This window comes from Mauremys mutica, unplaced genomic scaffold, assembly GCF_020497125.1.
Source record: "Mauremys mutica isolate MM-2020 ecotype Southern unplaced genomic scaffold, ASM2049712v1 Super-Scaffold_100113, whole genome shotgun sequence".
In the NCBI taxonomy this organism is placed as follows: domain Eukaryota; kingdom Metazoa; phylum Chordata; order Testudines; family Geoemydidae; genus Mauremys; species Mauremys mutica.
Genome location: NW_025423271.1, coordinates 369,283 through 379,510, shown reverse-complemented (window position 1 = coordinate 379,510; position 10,228 = coordinate 369,283). Strand labels below are relative to the sequence as shown.

At 45.5% G+C, this 10,228-nt stretch overlaps 1 non-coding gene across 1 annotated transcript; it reads left to right on the top strand.

Moving 5' to 3' along the window:
- Window positions 1–6,891: 6,891 nt before the first annotated feature.
- TRNAA-AGC lies at window positions 6,892–6,974 on the top strand. Its single transcript has one exon. It is a non-coding gene; the product is annotated as a tRNA-Ala (tRNA).
- The last annotated feature ends 3,254 nt before the right edge of the window (window positions 6,975–10,228 follow it).

The following is a 10,228-nucleotide window of genomic DNA, read 5'->3' as shown; positions in this document are numbered from 1 at the left end:
TCCTACTATCCCAACTTTTTTTTTCCAAAAGGAGGCATTTCTCCCGTTTGGTCTTGCTGACTTGATCAATTGGCAAAAGCAAATGGGACAAATGCCCACTTTTGTCAAAAAGGTTGGGTGAAATGCAGAAGGGGCGAGCAGAGATGCCACCCCCCCCCCGCAGGGAGGAGGCAGAGCTGGGGGAAGTCAGCATTCCAGCATGGGGGGCACAGGCAGGGTTCCAGCAACCGGCGACAGCCTCCTGAGTAGGCCCCTGCTGGGTTCCAGCAATGGTGGCAACAGCCTCATGTGGGGAGGGGACGGGGTACACAGTTCCAGCAACGGGCAACAGCCTCACGTGGGTGGAGGGGCCCTCAGGTGAGCAGCTGAGGGTGTCCCATTTTTTCTTTGGGAAATATAGTCATCATATGTGCTCCAGAACTACACTGCTATTTGACCTGTTCGCTATTTGACTTAGTGCAGTCCCTATTGCTGATGTCACTGTGGCAAAATGTGTGTCAGCATCATATATATTATCCATGGCTCTCCTCCCACCCCCCTCAACATGTAGCTGACGGTGCTTTCATTAGCCCACCCAGAACATCCATTTGAAAAAAAAATAAATCAAACCTGGACCAGAGTGGTTCTGAATACCCACCTCCATCTACAGCAGGGGTCAGCAAGCTTCAGCATGCGGCCCGCCAGGGTAAGCCTCTGGTGGGCCGGGCCGGTTTGTTTACCTGCTGCATCCACAGGTTTGGCCGATCGCGGCTCCCACTACCCGCAGTTCACCGCTCCAGGCCAATGGGGGGCTGCGGGAAGTGGCGGCCAGCACATCCCTCGGCCCGCACCGCTTCCTGCAGCCCCCATTGGCCTGGAGCCACGAACCGTGGCTAGTGTGAGCCAGATCAGCTGAACCTGCGGATGCGGCAGGTAAACAAACTGTCCCAGCCCGCGAGGGGGCTTACCCTGGTGTGCCGAAGCTAGCCGATCCCTGAGCTACATTGATTATCTGCCACCAATAAATAAAATAGAGCCTTCAACCACATGTCCCCCATGCATTCCCCAGGAAACTCAGTATACAAGTTACATTTAGATTGGTGCATAGATCAGCAGACATTGTGAGACAAATTCACTGCTGGCATCTTCACTAAAGTGAACCAAGTCAGATTACAACAGGGACGAACCTGGCCCTATGTGCCACCAACCCCACAAACAAAGCTGGAATGTCATAATTCCTTTGGCATTTCTTAGGGTTTTAGATGGTTGCAGAGTCCAGTTGTTATTTAAGCAGGTTTTTGTTTGTATTGTTTTTTATTTACTATCCATCCAATTTATATTCTGGAACATTCTTCCCTTTCCCTTTCAATGTTTCTAATAGAATAATAAAAGCTTTTTATTGCATTTACCTGAGTCTCCACAGGTAAGGCCACTCGCAGCAGCTGCGGTTCACCGTTCCTGGCCAATAGGAGCTGTGGAAAGCGGCACGGGCCGTACCTGCAAGTGGCCGTACCTGCAGGCACTCGGTAAACAAAGCATCTCGCATCCCTCCAGGGTCTTACCCTGAACAAGCTGCGAAGCAAGTTTGGGAACCCCTGACATAGATGGACCCCCTACACCCTCAAGGACCTCCACTGAAATCAACGGGAGGCTCTTTGCATAGAGCTCATTTCAGGATCAGTGGTGTAATCTTTTAAGGCAAGGATTACAAAGGTATTTAGGCACCTAAGGACACAGGTAGGTACTTAACATCATTTATAGAAGCACCTACCCAGGTTAGGTGCCTTGCACCCCTTGAAGTCCAATGGGAGTTAGGTACCTAACTCACACATCTAGTGGGATTTGCAAAAGTGCCTAAGTACCTTTAAATATCTGGCAGTCACTAGTGTGATGGACCTGCCAAGCAGCCCTTCCTCAGTGCAGATCCCTTTCTTCTGGCCAGGCAAGGGGAAACACCCTGAACAAGGGCAAGGCCAAGCTTGGTTGGGAAGTGGCAGCCGCATGGCAAGCCAGGAGCTGCAGAGAAGCTAGATACAGAGAAAAATCCCAGGAACTTTGAACAGAGCTGCACATACAACACACCGACCGCTGGACATCACAGGCGGGTGTGGGATTTATGCTGGGCAGGGAGCCAGTGTACAGGGGCTTCAATGAGACATAACTGAGCCTGGCCTAGAAACCTACTAGCATGTGTTTGCTTGAATAGAGACTAGACTGAAGAGGAAACCCTAGGCATTAGGCCTGAAGAACCCTGATTCTCAATTAGACTGTTCCAGGGGCCCAAGCATTTACTGCTATTGCACTGTAACCGTTAAGCCTCTGAACCTAGGATATCTGCAAACTTTCCCTTTCCTGCCAATCCTAGTAAAATATCATTCCACTTAGCCTTGTATCAGAGTGGTTATTGGGACCCACCAGGGCTAGCACCTACAAGGCCCAGTTGCTGAAACACTCACAGTGCTGGCCTCTGAGTCGTGGTAGACCTGATGCCTTAGGGCGTTGGTATGCTCTGGCACCGAACAGCCCCAATAATTTCCCTGGAATATTTAAGTCTTTCAGCTAAATATAGCTTTGTGGGCAGGATTCAACCTAACTGAAAATGCAGACTGGAGTGACAAAATTAAAATACTTAAAAAAAAATAATAAAAAGGCAGAGGAGGCTTTACAAAGCCTTTTCCATTGTGATATTATAAGCTCTGTCCTTTTATATCAGTTATTTCATTTTCTCGCAAGTTGAATTTAGCCATAGGAAAATTACCAATATACAGAGAATATATATTATTAAAGAGTTATTAGTTTAAATATGCTAACTTTTAAAAACATTAAATTTATAGTCAGGTTGATATAGTTCCCATTTTATTTACAGAACTGTATTGATTTTGCCTTTTCCTAAAAGGCCCTTGGAAGTCATGGTAATGGAATGCTTTTCCTTATAGATCAATCAGTGTGAATTTCATGGATTGTATAAAGTGGACAAATTTACAGAGCTCAGCAGATTGTTCCGGCTGTTCATGCAGCAGCAGCAGCCAACCACTTAGTACCACTTACATACTTGCTGGAAAAGCTAGCAAATAAGTGAACAATCAAGTATAATTTTTTTGGCAGCCAGTTACACACTCTTTAACTGTTTTAATTCTGCTGATTATATTATATGCAGTATGTCCCTAATGAAATATGGCTATCCAGGGCTGCTGCACATATCATTCTTTTGAACAGGCAGCTTCTCAAAACTGAGGAGCAAACATACTGACTGGTATGGGTCAGGCATCACTGGAAGGGTTAACAAATCAATTCCTTAGTCATTTTTTTGTATTTCAATTTCCTCTATAATCATACATCATTTGTACATGTGGTCATAAACCCTAGATTGAATTGTTCTTGCAAATATGTTAGCTGACAGGTTTAGCCTTTTTTTCCTGTTTACAAGTTGTCCAAGAGCCAGTTCCTGTGAATATATTAGTTATTCTTAATATTCACCAGATTGGGTCACATGAACCATTTCTGTCCTTTAGGTTGTTTATGAACTGTTCATCACAACTATGGTTTTGACTGTTCTCTATTCATGGTGTGTGATTGGTCACCAAAGTCACATGGTGTCATTTTTTTTATCCTGATTAGAGGACAAACTCTTAAGTCAGTTGACTAACAAGTAACTGAAAGTGAATAATACACGTCCCAGTACAAATTTTCCCATGAATGATTGTTCATACTAAATAATGAAATGTTTGGGATTACCAAACATTTTCACCAATAACATATTGATCATCTGAATACTTGTGAACATAAATAATGTCTCCACAAAAAACAGAACTCACCATTTGGGTGGTTGGAAACCTTCTGGCAAAAAATGTTTTAAATGGAAAATAGGAGTGAAACTGAATTTTATTTGAGAAAAGTCTCTGCTTTCCGCAGAAAGTTTTTAATTTTCACTGAAAATCTGAACACCCAAAAATAAAAACAAAACAAAAATATTAAATAGTTGGCCAAAAATTGAGAAGTTTTGATTTAGCAATGCTCTGATGGAGCCTCTTGGGAGTTGTATTTCAGGAGCTTCATGCTTCCATTCTCCTCTATGGGTTAAATTTCCTAGCCAGATTATATCTTCCATGATCCACCACCACAAGCGACTCCTATGATACACCATGTTGACTCAGCAAGAGGGGAGATTGTGATTCATCATGGGAGGTGTAATCCAGCCAGATAGCTTGGTCTAAATAGGGGAATCGGGACCATAAGTTACCTGAACTACAACCCCCAGGAGAAACTGCAGCAGCATTTCCCAAGAGAAATTTTTGGTTTTCAGTTTTTGATTTTTCACCAAAAAGTTAACATTTCCCATGGGAACCCCCTCCCCCTCCGCATTTTCTGATCACTTCTGCTCGTCATCTTTACTGGTAATATTTGACCAGCACTGATGATGATATGGTTGCCTGTTTATTGCCTATTTTTCTTTCACAAGCCTATAGCTTGGATTTAGCAAAGCACTTAAATGAATGATAAAATTAAAGCATGTATGTAAGTCCTGTTGACTGCAGTGCAACTACAGTTGCTTTAGTTTAAGCACATACTTAAATGCTTTGCTGCATAGGGATGGATTTAAGCACATTTAAATCCATTACTAAATCAGGGCCTAAATGAGTAACTGCTTCAAGGGTGGACTTGTTAAATATGGAGAAGAGAGATTGTATACTTGGTGTAAGTAAACATGCAGCAGCTCAGTATCTACTTGTTTTGCTAGCACTGTGTTCAGAAATTCTGAATGCTTCTTTAGTGAGCTCATTGATATTAATAGCCAGAATGCTCACAGCTATTTCATACTAGTTTTTTTGTATCTGAGCGCTGGGAACAAACTGGAAGGCTTGAGCATGCTTATTTCTGCTCTGGATGCTTGTACAGAGATTCAGTCAGTATCTTAGAACGTTAGAAAGAGTGTCTCATAGATCTGCTAATTACATAAGTCTCACTTTGACAGCAGCCTTGGGTGCAACTGATCTGCGAGAGTGTGTGGAACCATTATTCTACCTCTGTAATCCATTTAAAGATAACCTAATAATTTAAAGGCTTTTAGGATCATATTCATGTGAATTATTTTAACAGGTTTAATTTAGCCTTAGGAGAATATGCATGGCTGATTTTTTTTTTAACATCACTTACTTCTTATGTCAACAAAACAAAAGCATAATGTGAGTCAGTCACGTGCCAAAATTATACAGGAATTACATTTATTTTACCAAGTTTTAGGAAGTGTTGGGATTATACTGGGGCCTGTGATGGGTGAATTTTAGCAGATCAAGAAGCAGCTGTGCTACCTCTCATGAGGGAGGTTTGACTAAATTAAAATACCTTCTTTCCTCCTAGTTCTATCTATTTACTTAAATAATTTAGAAATGCCATATTGTTGTGGTACCTAAAGAGAAGTACAAGAGTGCTTAGCATTTATGAACACACTTTATGTACATAACTAATCCTTACATTGTCCCTTTGAGGTACTACTAGTAAACACTTATATATGGCCCAATCATTTTGCATGTTGCTCTGTGTGCGCGCACACGTGTGTTATATATAAAAACCAAACACACATACATACACACACTTTCCTGGTCTGAAAAGCTTATAATCTGGCAAATGCAGAACTTGAGGATAGACAAAGGAAGGCAAAAATTTAAAATAAAATGAAGGACCATAGAATAAAATAATGATTATTGTAATGGAGCATATTAAAATAGGAATAGTAATACATGCATCTCTTACAGACCGTGATGCTGAGATAGGGTGACCAGACAGCAAGTGTGAAAAATCGGGACAGAAGGTGGGGGGTAATAGGCGTGTGTATAAGACAAAGCCCCAAATATCAGGACTGTCCCTATAAAATCGGGACATCTGGTCACCCTATGCTGAGACAAAGGGGTTAAATGATTTGCCCAAGGCCTCCAGAAGGCAAGTGCCATAGCTGAGACTATTATTAACTGCTATCTCCAAATTTCCAGTCCTTTGGCTTGATCCATTAGACCACACTGCCTGGCAGTTATGTAAGCTGCATTACATACCACACTGTTTAGAGTTAGAAAGCTAACTTAGAATCATTTTCTTTCTACATGAAGAATACATATTGGTGGGCCAAGACTAAATGGGGGGAGGAAAAAGGAGGAACAAGCAAAGAAGTATTTCTATATGGGGCAGAAGAGAACAAGCAACATCTGTCAACCATGATCTTTAGTTTTAATCAGTTTTTGATAGTTTTAATCAGGCCAATACATTGAACCAAACCCCTGTTAAATCATTGCTCAGCCCGAGTCCTTCACCCACATTCCTTAGGGCATTGGGTGTTTCATTTCCTGCCTCCATTTCACACAGAGACACAATTTCCTTTGCACAGATCCGTGAACAGCAAAACCTCCCTGTGTCTCTGGTCTGAGCCAGGGTGTTCGATTCCAGTGAACCCTTCTCTCCTGCAATGCGATGGTCAGACAGAGGGGACGTGGCACCTGCATCCCTGCCAGGGAGATATTGGCTCGGCTCTTTCTTTCTGCTGCTGTTGTTAGTCCATGAAACATCAAAGGTGGAATGCAAGGCTGAGTTCATGCACCAGCCCCCTGAAAAAATTTCAGTGCCCCAGAGAAATCCTGCCCCCTGCTATTGGAACGATGTGCTGGAGATTTGACTGGGAAAGGGACTGTCTGAATTGTCAGAGTGGGGAATGAACAACAATCTACAGCAATGTCATTAACACAAACACACTCATCCTGCTCCAGCCGGAAGGGAAATGGGCAGGAATCCTCGCTGTTCACCCAAGGGGACACTTACACTGATGCGCAGCCGTGAGTGTGCTGGGGAAGCTGGTCTGGGCAAACAATTTGAAGTGACAATTCAGTGAGAACAGAATCATCATGTAATGATACAACTGTACATCAAGTAGTTGTGACCGAGTGGTTAAGGTGATGGAATAGCAATCCATGGGGGTCTTCCCTGTGCAGGTTCAAATCCTGCTAACTATGCAAGCGCTGCACTGTTGTTATTATTACTGTAGACTTGGTGCCTGAGCATCCAGAGTGCAAACTGGAGCCAGGTCTACTTTCACTCTGTCTACGCTAAAAATGCTGCTGTGTCACTGCTATAGCACTTTGGAGTACACAGTGATTGGAGAGGTTTTCCCATCCCTGTAATAGCTACATGGACAGAACAATTCTTCCTTTTCTTTAGCACTATCTAACCCGGGCTTAGGTCACCTTAACTCTATGAGTTTGGGGGGTGTGGGTTTTTCACACCCTGAGAGACGTCGCTCTGCCAGTGAAGTGCCCACTTAGATCCCTCTTGGTATTTCAATGCAGGCACTGACCTGTGAGAGGAAAACATCAGCTCACAAACACAGAGACTGAATTCCTCACATTTAATCTCTCTGCACTTTCCAGAAAGTCACAAAATTCAATTCATTCTTGCTAGGACAGAGAAAAACTAAGTGACACTAAGTTTTTTGGCTTGGGTAAATAAAATTAAGTGTTTAATTAATATAGTAAAAAAGCTGTACTGATTCTTCTAACTAACACCACAGCGTGAAATAGGAACAGAGACAAATCTTGTCAGTGATGACTAATTTCGCAAATGATCTTCCCATTATTAATTTCCACGCTGCCCCCATTGGAGGTCTGGGCATTGCCAGTGTCACTGCTCTGCATTCACCTTCCCCCTAGGAATTGTTCTCGGACATTCGACTTCCTCTGCAGCATGGGGCACGGGTCACTTGCTGGAGGATTCCCTGCACCTTGAGGTCTTTAAACCACGATTTGAGGACTTCAGTAACTCAGACATAGGTCAGGGGTTTGTTACAGGAGTGGGTGGGTGAGATTCTGTGGCCTGCTCCAGACCCCAGCGGGGTAAGCACCCGTGTGGGGCGGCCCTTTCCCGGGGGGGCGGCAGGCTGGGCCGGCGGACCTGCCGCAGGCATGACTGCGGAGGGGACGCTCGGCCCGCGGCTCCAGTGGACCTCCCGCAGGCATGACTGCGGACGGTTCGCTGGTCCCGTGGCTCGGCTGGACCTCCCGCAGGCATGCCTGCAGCAGCTCAACCGGAGCCGCCGGACCAGCGAACTGCCCGCAGCTGCGGGAGGTCCAGCCGAGCCGCGCGACCAACGGACCCTCCGCAGTCATGCCCGCGGGAGGTCCGCGGCTCCGGGGCGCCTCCCGGGCATGACTGCTTGGGGCGGCCGAATTTGTAGAGCCGCCCCTGACGAGGTCAGCCTAGATGATCATAATGAGCCCTTCTGACCTTAAGTCTATGAATTTATTAATCTTTTCCCAAATTTGGAAAATTGTGCAGTTCAGAATGTGACTAGTGACCCCGTCTCCTTCCTGCACCTTCTCTACATTGCTCCACAGAAGCTTCTCCCCCTGCAGAGTCACCCCAGCACGGCAGTGCAGCAGCCCAGGGTTCAGCAGGGGCCCCTGGCAAGGACAGTGGGTGCAGCCAACAGCCTGGTGTGCCTGGTAGTGAGGCAGCTGTAAAAAAGCAACACTTCCCCCCCCCCCCCCCCACACAAGTACAGAGACTGAATTCCCCAATTTTAACATCACGACCCCCTGGAGAAAGCCACACGTCAGTTGTATTGTCACAGGGAGATGCAAAAATCAAGTGACACCAATTTTTAAATTGAGTAAATAAAGTTGAGGAGATAGTTATTAACCTCCCAAAAATATACTAAAGATCCCTCAGCATAACACATGAAGATGAAATATGAACGGAGACAAACCTTGTCAGCAAAGGCTCATTTCCCAAACGGTCCTCAAAATGTTACTAATTCCCACCCCTCCCCCACAGGAGCTCTGTTAACTGTTCTGCAGGCAGCTTCCCATTAAATGCTGTTGTGGGACATTCCCAGGCCTGGAAATGTACCAACAACAGAATTTGAAGAGCAAACCTGGCTCCCTGCACCAGGCGGGATTTGAGTGTTTTGTCCCTGTCACTTAGTCTTTGTCAATAGTACAGACGTCAGGGGCAGGACTCCAGGCTCTGCTTGAGGGATCCTGGCACAGGGGCTGGGGGTTGAGAAAGGATTGTAGATTCTGACCTGTGTTCTGGAGAGGAGGTAATAAGTGAAGGGGGCATTTCTGACTCCTCCCCTTCTCATTGGTCCCCTGGGCTGGAATCCCACAGGGCCAAATGAGGGGGTGATGCCACTTGGTTAATAAAAGCCAGTGCTCTGGGCAAGGCTTGAACTCACAACCTCAGCATAGCTCCTCTCAGCACTGTGTACTAACCAATTGCACCACTAAAACACCTGTTAATTAGTATCAGAGGGGTAGCCTTGTTAGTCTGGTTCTGTAAAAGCAGCAAAGAATCCTGTGGCACCTTATAGACTAACAGACGTTTTGCAGCATGAGCTTTCGTGGGTGAATACCCACTTCGTCGGATGCAAGTAGTGGACATTTCCAGGGGCAGGTATATATCAGCAAGCAAGAAGCAAGCTGGAGATAACGAGGTTAGTTCAATCAGGGAGGATGAGGCCCTGTTCTAGTAGTTGAGATGTGAAAACCAAGGGAGGAGAAACTGGTTCTGTAGTTAGCAAGCCATTCACAGTCTTTGTAAACAAAGACCAGTTTCTCCTCCCTTGGTTTTCACACCTCAACTGCTAGAACAGGGCCTCATCCTCCCTGATTGATCTAACCTCATTATCTCTAGCTTGCTTCTTGCTTGCTCATATATACCTGCCCCTGGAACTTTCCACTCTTGCATTCGACGAAGTGGGTATTCACCCACGAAAGCTCATGCTGCAAAACGTCTGTTAGTCTATAAGGTGCCACAGGATTCTTTGCTGCTGTTAATTAGTGTTTTCTGAGACCCCCCCTAGGCTGATAAAGCCAAGGAGTGACCCCAAAACATTCTCAGTGGGGCTGAGAGCAGGTAGTGACAAGTGTTGTACTCGGTGGGGTGGATTCTTCTTAAGGGTTCCAGGCCCCATTTGACCGTCTAGGGAGTGCAGCTGTTGTTCTCGTCGAGAAGTGTGCGGCTTTGGATAGAAGACCGGGAGGAAGATGTCTTGGTTGACATGGAAGGCAGACATCACCTTAGGAAGGAAGGCAGGGTGTGGTCGCAACTGTACCTTGTCCTTATGGAACATCGTATACAGTGGGTCCGACGTGAGGGCTCTAAGCTCCAACACGTCTCGCCGAGGTGATAGCTATGAGGAAGGCTGTCTTCCAGGAATGGTACAGGAGCAAGCAGGTGGCCATCGGCTCGAATGGGGCACCAGTGAGTC